Genomic DNA, 12,723 nt, shown 5'->3' on the forward strand with positions numbered 1-12,723 from the left:
AGTCAAATTTTTTCGATAATTCTTGAAATTTCCCCTCAGACTGAATGCGTACGTTAGAAGATTCACCCTTCTTAGAGACAGAAGCCTCAGGAACACCGTTCCCAGAACGGACTTGGTCTGTACTAGTAGAACTATGAATTTGGGGTACATTCCCAGAGTTAGAAAGTAACTGAGATCTGATTGCCGGAATAGATTGTTGTTCCCGTGGAGGGTCCCTTAACAAATTCATGTAGTTACTTCTATCGAAACCTGGTCTACATGGTTTTCGGGGTGGGCTAGTTACAATAGCAGAAAACTTCCTTTTACGTGGGGTTAATGGTTCAGATGTACTAGAAGAAGTTACCAACGAGGGGAAATGTTGCGGTAATGTTAAAGGATTAAAATCCTGTTCCAAAGGAGCAAAATAATTTTTTACCTCCAAGAAGGACTTATTCTCAACACTCATGATCCGTTTAATTTCCTTCTGTCTCTGATGTTCGGTACACCTTTCATCCCCTGCCGGATGATTTCCGTCACAATGGATGCATTTCACCAATGTCTGTGTACACTCCTGGGTGTTATGAGATAATGCACATTTCCCGTAGCGAGGTTCCCTAGCTCTGCAATTTGTCGATGGATGGCCATATCTTTGGCATTTACGACAAATGAGAGGTGCAAAAATGAACGCTTGGACTTCCAGAATGACATTAAAGATAGAAACGGTCTTTGGTAGTTGTTGAGATTGAAAGATGACCTTTACCGTACCGGTAGGTATGTATTCGGTCTTACCCTCTTTGGACGATCTGCGATTCATTCTTTGAACCTTGATCACTGGGTATGGTGAATCAATGTACTGTAATAGTTCAGTCTCGGATATAGTTGTATCTACCCCCCGCACCAGACCAACTCTGTGGATATTGGAGGAAGGTACAAATGCCTTCAAGCGTTTCTCTTCAAGAATAGGGTTGGAAAGAAAATTATTGGCATCCTTTCGAGTGCTAAAAGTAATTTGAATTCGATTTCGGCCCTTTTTATGAATGGCTTTGATGTTGGGAATCTGCCGTTCATAAAAAAGTCTGCCTAAAGCCATCGGGTGTAGGTATCCTATTTTTTTGTCAGGATCATCCGATTCGACATAGACAATATACGGCCCTATGTGCATGTCTGAATAAGTGTTGGGTTTATCATTGTGAGACACTGTATTATTATTAGTGTTAGGAGTTGAAACTCTGCCTCTATCCATAACGTCTTGATTAGGTAGATCTTTATCCACAATCATCCCTTCTAAAGAAACTTGTTCCAGGATTAGGTTTTCTTTCGATACCGGAATCGAATCTGGAGGTCTACCCAAACCACCACCTCCACTATCTAGAGACATCCCTTAAAACTATGCACTCTATTACTTATCTACAGGTAGCCAGTGACAGGACGTAGTCGCGTCACACACTCCGAACAGTTCAGCACCAGTCAAGAACAGCGAACACTATCAACGATCTGCTTCAGTTGAATGCTCGCACGACACTGTCTTCTTCTACTTCTTCTTCTTGTATGCTGTTGGGCTTTTACACTTCCCAAGATTACCAACCTACGGTTATTAACTCAACGATAACAAATGCATTATCAAAAGGTGTAGTTATTGGGAGTTACCTAAAGTTAAAAATTAGAAAGAAGAATCGAAAGTGGATTCATGAATTTAATGAAGAACGAATTACTTTCGGAGAATTCCATCGTTTGTACAGAGATGCAAGACTTTATCGCGATAAATTTTATGATTACTTGAGAATGACAAAAAAAAATACCTTTGACCTTCCAAACCCTACAACTATAATGTGGCGACAAGTAGCAGAGAAATATTGGGAGAAATTCAATTTTCCCAATGTGCAGGAGCACCGTGCAGCAAACACGTGGAAATTAAATTTCCGGCTAAATCACGCTCTTTGTATGATAATTATAATAGTATTTTACAATACTGTTACAATTAGCATACACAATTTAGGCTATCATCGTAACAAAAGTGAAATAAATGTGTGACAAATATTATATTTACTTCCAAGCCCACTCCTAGCCTGCAGAGTGATATTCTTCATGTTACCACCCTCCATTTGCAAAATTATAGATTCTATCCACTTTGTCACAAAGTGTCCGGCTACATGGTTAAATGGTTACCGTACTGGCCTTTGGTCACAGGAGTCACGGGTTCGATTCCCGGCAGAGTCGGGAATTGTAATCATAATTAGTAAATTCCATTGGCACGGGGGCTGGGTGTATGTGTGTATTCATAATAATTTCATCCTCATCACGATGCAGGTCACCTACGAGCGTCAATTCAAAAGACCTGCTGATACCGGGCGAGTTGGCCGTGCGCGTAGAGGCGCGCGGCTGTGAGCTTTCATCCGGGAGATAGTCGGTTCGAATCCCATTATCGGCAGCCCTGAAGATGGTTTTCCGTGGTTTCCCATTTTCACACCAGGCAAATGCTGGGGCTGTACCTTAATTAAGGCCACGGCCGCTTCCTTCCAACTCCTAGGCCTTTCCTATCCCATCGTCACCATAAGACCTATCTGTGTCGGTGCGACGTAAAGTCCCTAGCAAAAAAAAAACCTGCACCTGGCAAGCCGAACTTCTCCTCGGACACTTCCGACACTAAAATCCATACGCAATTTCATCCTGTCACAATGTTAAGCCCAGTAAAGTGTGACAGTAGAAGTAATATTACTGATATGTTTACTGTAGGAATGCGATAAAACTGTTGTAGATACGTAAGTCCACTTATTTTGCAAAACAGTTACATTTTTAAAGTTGTTGTGTCCTAGGTTCCATATTTCTTCTCTTTGAAACCCTGCATGAATAATTTCTTCTTCCATAGCTTCAGAACAAGCTAGGTAACGCTAAGCAATTAACCAACACTGCGCGTTGTCTGGCGCTTCGCTTAGCTATAAGGTAGGCGTTCAAGCACAGCAGAGCGCGGACGGTGTGAACACCTGGCTTAGGAAGAAAGGTGTTCACACCGTCCGCGCTCTGCTGTGCTTGAACGCCTACCTTATAGCTAAGCGAAGCGCCAGACAACGCGCAGTGTTGGTTAATTGCTTAGCGTTACCTAGCTTGTTCTGAAGCTATGGAAGAAGAAATTATTCATGCAGGGTTTCAAAGAGAAGAAATATGGAACCTAGGACACAACAACTTTAAAAATGTAACTGTTTTGCAAAATAAGTGGACTTACGTATCTACAACAGTTTTATCGCATTCCTACAGTAAACATATCAGTAATATTACTTCTACTGTCACACTTTACTGGGCTTAACATTGTGACAGGATGAAATTGCGTATGGATTTTAGTGTCGGAAGTGTCCGAGGAGAAGTTCGGCTTGCCAGGCGCAGGTCTTTTTAATTGACACCCGTAGGTGACCTGCATCGTGATGAGGATGAAATGATTATGAATACACACATACACCCAGCCCCCAAGCCAATGGAATTTACTAATTATGATTACAATTCCCGACTCTGCTGGGAATCGAACCCGGGACTCATGTAACCAGAGGCCAGTACGGTATCCATTTAGCCATGTAGCCGGACACTTTGTGACACATTGCATAGAATCTCCCAGACTCTGTCATATCGGTTTAGAATTTGCCAATGGAGGGTGTTAACGTGAAGAATATCACTCTGCTCGGAAGTAAATATTTCTGTTTATTAATTATATTTGTCACACATTTACTCCACTTTTGTTACGATGATTAATTGTGTATGCTAATTGGAGCAATATTGCAAAATACTATTTATAATTATTATATAAAGAGGGTGATTTAGCCGGAAATTTAATTTCCACGTGTTTGCTGCACGGTGCTCCTAGACAATTCGGAAAATTGAATTTCTCGCATACTTCTCTGCTACTTGTCGCCACATTTAATTTGCAGGGTTTGGAAGTTCAAAAGTAATTTTTGTCATTCTTAAGTAATCATAAAATTTATCGCGATAAAGTCTTGCATCTCTGTGCAAACTATGGAATTCTCTGAAAGCAATTCGTTCTTCATTAAATTCATGAACCCACTTTCGGTTCTTCTTTCTAATTTTGAATTTTAGGTAACTGTTATCCATCAGAAAACTGTTTCTAGTGTACTTAGATAACGGCATTAGTTTGTGACCACCCTAAAACGCCTCGCGCCAAACTAAGCTGAGACCACGGCGTAGAGTTTTCAATGTGAACAGCAAGCACGCCTTGCGCTATGCATAGCATTGCACGCTACACGCGACACACTATACGAAGCGCGCACGGTGTGCACGCGGCCTAAGTCTTGCAATTTGGTTGTCGTAAGACGTGAATAAGGTTGGATCAGAGGATGAAGCTTGTGATGGTAATGGATGATTAAAGTATTAATTTAACCCTATATGAGGTTGCAGTTAAACAAGGTTAGTTTCACCTATATGTGATATCAATGATAGATATGGACGTTCTTCTATTATCGGTGCTCTGAGGGTTTTTAACTGTTGTTTATCATGTGCATGGTAAAGGGATAGCCAGGCTATGTATTGTGAGTGGGAGAATGTTAGTGACCTGTGGGGTAGAATAAATGAGTGGCCTATAATGCGATTTTACATTCATCAAAGAAATAAAATAATATGGCCTCAGCTACCGTGTGCAGACATTTCAATTTGACGCCATCTGGCTGTCTGCTCGTCAAATCAAAGAAATTGGTAAGCATATTAATTAATGGCTCTGTAGGAGTATGAAAGAGACAAGCGACACTTGTTGGGAGAGGAACTTTATGATTTATTAGTGCTTGGAAAAAACGTTTTTCGTTGGTTAGAATAGCTGCAACATTGGAATACTATATGATGAATTGTGCCACATGCTTGTTGACAGGCGCAGGTATCTGTGTCACTGATATGAAATCTATACTTATATGCCGGTGTGAGCGCATGATTGAATCTTAAGCGGATTATGGTAGTTATATGTCTCATAGAATAAGTGCCCATAGTGAACCAGGGGGTTCTTTGCAGTATCGGTTGTAGTTGATAATAATCTTTACCCTGCGTTTTTGCGGAATTTTTCCAGAGAGAAGACCATTTTTGAAGTACGTTCTGTTTGATAGTAGGGGCATAATCCGTGTGTGGAATGGCGAGGTGATAGGGAAGACCTTGACCTTCAGCTGCTGCTTTAGCTAAACGATCAACCTGAACATTACCGGGTATGCTGCAATGACTTGGTATCCAGATTAATACTATATCATGCTGATTTAAGGAAAGGTTGTATAACAATTTACGGACGTTCCATATATACCAACCTGCGGGGTTTTGATACTTTGGAGGACACTTAAGGAATCGGTACAGATGATGGCATTGGGAATATTATATTGCCGTAAACATAAAAGAGTTTGTCGAATAGCAAAGATTTCAGCAGTGTATATGGAAGCGTTGGTTGGTAACGTAAATAGTTGCTGGATGTTAAGCTGGGGGATGTAATAGGATGCACCAGTTCCCTCTGAAGTCTTAGATCCGTCTGTAAAGCAGTTTGTGTATTGTTTATGCGGACTGAGAAATGCTTGTAAAGTGTTATTAACTAGAGTGGGATTATTCTTCAGATTACCCGGAAGGTGTTCGAAAGTAGTAGTAATGATGGAAGGGTGGTATGTAGATAAGTTGTATTCGTAAGAGTATGCCGGTAATGATCTTGTCTGCAAAACATTATTCCTTAATGGAAAAAAGTACTTCATATGCCAGCAGAATTGCCGGTATGTTGCTGGCTTTCAATTTTTGACAGATTTGGTACTCATTTAAAAGTTGTAGTTTAGGTAATATGGGATGTCGATTCAGAGCTATCTTTTTAAGTAAATATTTAGACGCTAGATATTCTCGTCTCATAGCCAATGGTAGTTCTGCTGCTTCAACTAGTAAGGCATTGGTGGGTGTTGTGCGTAATGCCCCTAATATGATTCGTAAAGAGGTGAATTGTAACGTGTCTAATTTTTTTAGGGTGGTAGGTGACGCTGTATCGAAGAAATGGCAGCCATAATCTATCCTTGCCCGGATTGAATTTTGATATAAAAGTAGTAACGTGGCCGGATCCGATCCCCAGTTTCTACGAGTTAAGGACTTAAGGATTAGGATTGCATTTTCAATTTTGGACTTAAGTCGGGCAAAATGTGTCTTCCAATTTAACTTATTGCCTATGAAAATCCCTAAATATTTGGTATAGGATAGAATAGCAATATGGTGGTTGGCATATGGTAATGCAGATTTGTCATATGTTCGTTTTTGGGGTAAATATAGCCGCGGCACTTTTGGTGTGTGTGATTTCTAAACTGTGGGCTTCCATCCACTTATGTATATGGGAGAGGGCTTGGGAGATGCAGTGTCGACATTGGTCGACGTTATCTTGTGTCGTATAGATAAGTATGTCGTCTGCAAATTGCAATATACGTGCATGAGGCGTTACTACTCGTTCCAAATCACTTGTATATAAAGTAAAAAGTATACCACTTAATATATCCCCCTGAGGAATCCCGACATTGGCCTTTCGTGGACAAGCGTTAAGTCTATAATTTTTCAAATTTAATGTTCGATTTAGTAAAAGGTTTTTAAATATATGAATAAGGGGCAGTGGGAAGGTTAACTTGTGTAATTTTTAAAACAAAATGTGAAGATCAACTTTATCGTGAGCTCCTTTAACATCTAGAAAAACCGCTATAGTATCTTGCTTTCTGCAGCGTGCTAATAGAAGGTCCATTAGAAAAATATTTAAGGCGTCTGTGGTACTTCGTCCTTTTATGAAGGCAAATTGACATTTCGGTAAATCATTATGATACTCTAATTGCCATATTAATCTGCGGAGTAGGGTGCGCTGAAAGGTTTTACGTAGACAGGACCCTAAGATTATACCTCTGTATTTTTGAGGTTGTAAGGGATCAGTACCTGGTTTATGTATTGGAATGATGTCAAAAGTATTCCAGTCTGATGGTATTAATAAACATCTGTTAAAATTTTATTATACCGGTTAAGAATAATGGATTTAGCCTTAATTGGTAGGGAGTTGAGCATCTTGTAGGTTATAAAATCTGGTCCTGGGGATGTAGTTCTTTTATGTAGGGCGACTTCTAATTCCTGATATGTAATAGGATTCATCAAAGTTTGATATTTATTAGATGTATATGAACCACTTAAGAGATATTCAGGCTGAACAAAATCGGGTGTTAGATTGCAGTAGAATTGATATAATTGGGGTGGAGATAAAGCGATAGGTTGGGGTGAGAGCCTAGCGTTACTAAGAGAGCGAATTTTGGCCCAGATAATCTTGCTGGATGTAGTACTGTTAATACTCTCTACAAAGGTTTTCCATGCAATTCGACGTTTATTGTTAAATAAACATCTAATTTTTGCACAGTTTCGTTTATATTGTATATAATTAGTAAAAGTAAAATGTTTTCGTAAATTTTTCAGCAGGTTCCTCCGTCGTCTAATCCAGACCTCACATTCTTGATCCCACCAACGGATGTTGAGCGTCGGATTATGGTTTGTTGAGGTTTTGTAAATGATTGGATGATAGATGTCGAGATACGATTTTATACAGTGTAAAAGTGAATCATATTCCGCGGATGTCGTTTTAAAGGTATGACTGAAATAATCCTGAATAAATTGCGAAAAGAGATCGTAATCCATATTATTCAGATTGCGTATAGGTATTCGAGGAAGCGTGTGATGAGAAAAGGGCTTATGATTAGACCATGTAACGAGAATGGGAAAATGATCACTACCATGAAGATCCTTAATAGTTTGCCAAGATAATTTATGCGCTATATCCGTGGTACATTTAGTAAGATCGACCGCGCTCGGAGCATTTGTAGGGGCTGTTAGCCGAGTGGGTGATCCATCATTAATTATGGTGAGATTTACTTCAAGAGAAGAGGTTAAGATATGAGTTACTTTGACGCTATTGCTCTTGCTTCCCCAGGTTATGTGATGAGCATTGAAGTCTCCAAATATAATATTTTGCTTCGCACCGGTAAATTGATCCACTCCCCTTACTAAACCGACCCTGTAGACATTTGAGGAAGGTATATGAGCTTTCAGGTTTTTCTCACTGAAAATGGTGTGTTGCATAAAATGATTAGCTGCATCAGCTGTAAAACAAGTTAATTGGATCCGGTTTTTTCCTTTTCTATGAATAGCTTTAATACCCGGAATTTTTCGCTCATAAAAGAGCCTACCCAAAGCCATTGGGTGTAAATTGCCCACATTTTTGTTATCATTTGCTTCAACAAACACAAGATAGGGGCCCATATGATTGCCAGGGTATCTTATCGCTGGTGGAATTTTACTTCTGGGAACCGTATGTGAATTAGTATTCTGTTCATCCCCAATTGGAGGCGTGTCAGACCGTTGAATGGCGACGTTAGGTGTTTGTGTTGCGTTTGGCGGTCTATCCTCAAGTGAATCCATGGAATCATCTTCCCCATTATCTGAATTAAGAATAATTGAGTCAGTCATATCAACTGGACTGTTACGGAACCACATTTATTCCATGGACTGCCGTGTCATATCTTACTGGCATATCTATGAACATTACAAGTGACACAACACTGTTTATCTTGTTTGTGTAATCTTTGGTTGTGGTGTAGATCATGGCGTACAATGTATCTCTTGGTCAGTGCAGTGAATTGTAAACTTGTTTTATGTAAATAAATTGGAGCATTTGTGTTAAACCGTGTTAACGTTACATTATAAGCACTTTTCTCAACAACTAATGTGCACTGATAACATCTCCTTTTCAGAAGTTTATGCTCGATTATTTCCACCTACTTATTCTGATTACAATAACATTCAACAATTTCCTCCCCTACCCTCGCAACATTCTTCTCCAATACCAGAAATGCCGCGCAAACGCAAATTCACGCAAGTGATTGTCAAGGATTTGCCACCTAAGCCTTCTCCCGGCTATGATAGAGCTGGTCATCTCCATATAGTGCAACCCACTACATCCCCTCGCCCCTCTCAATCACCGTGTTATCCATACACCATTCAACCCAGTCGGCCAACTTCATCAACATCGAGCCAATCAATCCCAATGCAACCCGCACAGCATTAACAACAAACAGGTCCCACACTAACACAGCGAGAACATGTTCAACAGTGTGTTCTCAACCTTCTAATGCAGCTAGCACAACTAATTGGAGATCACCCCAATATTTTACCAGTTATTAGTCAACTTCGAGAAAGTTTATACCTTATATTTAATAATGGTAGTACCCATTCTTCAATGGAATGCTAGGAGCCTAAAAAATAAACAATACGAATTAAAAATTCTAATGCACGTAACATCTCCTCATATAGTCGCTCTACAAGAAACTTGGTTTTCCCATAACACTAAATTTATTTCCAAGTTATTCTATTGAACGCCATGATGGACCAGGACTTGATGGTCTCGCACTTATGATACATAATTCGTTACCGTACACTCCATTACATCTGCAATACATAATACCAAACACCAGTCTTGCCTAAGCCACGGACGAGTGAGGTCGCATTGAGTGGAGGGTCCCGGGAGTGGGAGGTGACGAGCGTCTAGTGGTAGTCCAGTCCTTGCACCAAACAGAGAGAGCGCATGCCCTAACTCCCGCCTCCTCTTACCGCGTGAAGAAATCTTATCTTTCCAGAAGACAGAGATGTTCCATTCGCCCCTTCTTACGAGAGATAATCAGCTGATTTAGTGGCTAACAGATATTTAAACGTAAATACACAAGGAAATGGATAATGAAAACCCAAAATTAGGTGATAATTAATCACAATAAGTACGGTCAAGAATTTTAGCCAAACGAAATTATCTTCCATATTTTCAACATATTTTAAACATTTTGCATTCAGATTTTTTTTTAAAAATACTACAGGTAAGCAGCGATACCGAACAGAGTGGCCGAGTAATGGTATGTCCTGAGTACGGTTTTCTATGGTTTGCCATTTTTTTTTGCTAGGGGCTTTACGTCGCACCGACACAGATAGGTCTTATGGCGACGATGGGATAGGAAAGGCCTAGGAGTTGGAAGGAAGCGGCCGTGGCCTTAATTAAGGTACAGCCCCAGCATTTGCCTGGTGTGAAAATGGGAAACCACGGAAAACCATTTTCAGGGCTGCCGATAGTGGGATTCGAACCTACTATCTCCCGGATGCAAGCTCACAGCCGCGCGCCTCTACGCGCACGGCCAACTCGCCCGGTGGTTTGCCATTTTTACTTTCAGGCAAGTGCCGGGACAGTTCCTATTCATAGGCCACAGCCGATTCCTTCCACCTCCTTACCCAACTTTATTCACCCTCGCTCATTTCATCTTCATGTCCGACTCGTTGGCTGAAGGGTCCCGGGTTCGATTCCCGGCCGGGTGTGGGATTTTAACCTTCATTGGTGATAATTAATCACAATAAGTACGGTCAAGAATTTTAGCCAAATGAAATTATCTTCCATATTTTAAACATGTTACGTCTATTTTGCATTCAGATTAAGAAAAAAATACTACAGGTAAGAAGCGATACCCTCATCGGAGGGTCTGCTTTGCAAGGGCTGCACTCGGCTAGAAATAGCCACACGAAATTAAAAGTTCATCTTCATTAGCTCCTCAACTGAGGTAAGCGTCAGGAAGGGCATGCGGCCGTAAAACATGCATACATTTCATATCACCTCATCCCCGACCTCGTATCAGGAAACGGAACTGAGGGATAGACATACATACAAGTACGAAGCAATATAATGTGAAATGCTAATTTCTACAGCCAGTGCCGTAACCATGCTCTTTTAAATTTAATTAATTAATTTGAATAATTTCACTCACCATTTTAAAATGGACATCCTTACAGCTTCCTTTGGTTTTGATATGTCATTTGCCAATAGATTTTAGTACGTAGCCTAAGTACCGGAAAGATGGCAGTTGTAACTATAATTTTGTTCGATCTGCACGTTTTTTCACAGCTGTGCGTCTTATGAAGGAATGATCCTCGCCCCCATAACTTTCTGCTAAAATTAGTAACACACTAACATTAACACTATCACTAAGCACTATCAATTATACAGTTGGGTTAATTTTGATTGTCACTCACGATTACAAAACCAATCAAGTTCCCCAGAAATAGTTCATCGCAAATAAATTGGAGTTAATGCCGGAGACAGTATACGATAATATCACTAAGAGAATGTAATAGATTCTGTCGCTGGGCTGAGTGGCTCAGACGGTTAAGGCGCTGGCCTTCTAACCCCAACTTGGCAGGTTCGATCCTGGCTCAGTCCGGTGGTATTTGAAGGTGCTCAAATACGACAGCCTCGTGTCGGTAGATTTACTGGCACGTAAAAGAACTCCTGCGGGACTAAATTCCGGCACCTCGGCGTCTCCGAAGACCTTAAAAAGTAGTTAGTGGGACGTAAAACAAATAACATTATTATTATTAATAGATTCTGTCCTTAAACATTTAACATTAATTCTGGACATCTTCATCATTTTCAGCAGTAGCATGGAGAACCAAATTTGCCGCAATGTTTTGTGCTTCTTGGGTGGTAGGTCTCGATATGCTCTTTCCTGTTTTTTCTTAGATTTTTTTATTTGAAACAGTCTTTGGCGGGATATATTTTTGTTAGATGGCTCAGCACTGGTGCTCATTCTGCGCTGTTCTCTATTTTTCTTCTGTCAACTAGCAGCCAGTATGGCATTTATTGGTGCCATTTGCTTTTCTATAGCCTTAACTTCCTCGTATGTCTCTGTATCTTTTATGATTTTTGTTAGTGTCTGCAACAGTTGCTGTTTCTTAATTTGCAGAGATACAGACACAGCAGAACTTTCAGGCTTTCTCAATGTCTCCGTAAGTATGCGAGCCTCATTTTCATGTGCGTCATTTGTGTCCATCACTAGATTATCCGTCACATCATCTTCCTTGACTTGCTCTCGTTGTTTGTTCTGCACGCGGCAAATCAAATGAATATGTTTACACATATTCAATTTGACGGCGGAATCCGGACAGCTGCATATGTATTTGTGTATACATGCATTGCATTTGTTGCACACAATCTTGCAGTTACATGTTTCCACTATCTTCCGCACCCTGTGCATTTCCTTTGTAGACGAGGAAGAAGAGATCACGTCCCATGAGCCAATATCGTTTTCCATGACAAGTTCTTCAGACATTGTGGTACTTGCTTTGTGTCTTTGCCGAAGGTCTGTGATCATAGAAGTTATTTTGCCTTTATGGATGATGACCAGTCGATCAATAACTTTGTCCCTGACAAAAGTCATTAAGGCGTGTATCGATTTATCAAGGCGTTTTTCGCTCTTGCCGTGCAGAGTTATATACTTAATTGTCTTGTGCATTGCTTCTATATGCATATTGGTATTTAAACCACAGTGCAATCTGTAGCAGTAGGCCCACATCTCTTTGCTTGGAACATAGAAATCTCGAAAATAGTTGCCAATTTCTGACGTGTCAGGATCTTCACACAACATTTTTTATCCAGCATCTAACATAACATCAAATTAAGCCGATTCTCTTTCTTCCATTATTGTTCTTAACAACTTGTAGATTTTATACTTCAACTTGTTTTTCCTTCTTTGTCACTTTTGAAAGGTTCTTCCTCCAGGCTCTGTCAACATGCCAGGTACAAAATAATCTCTTCTTGGGTATGTCCATAACAGCACACCAAGCATTATAAAAAGCATCACCGACCTCGATAGCTGCAGTCGCTTAAGTGCGGCCAGTATCCAGTATTCGGGAGATAGTAGG

Source organism: Anabrus simplex, chromosome 8 (genome assembly GCF_040414725.1).
Source record: "Anabrus simplex isolate iqAnaSimp1 chromosome 8, ASM4041472v1, whole genome shotgun sequence".
NCBI classification, from domain to species: domain Eukaryota; kingdom Metazoa; phylum Arthropoda; class Insecta; order Orthoptera; family Tettigoniidae; genus Anabrus; species Anabrus simplex.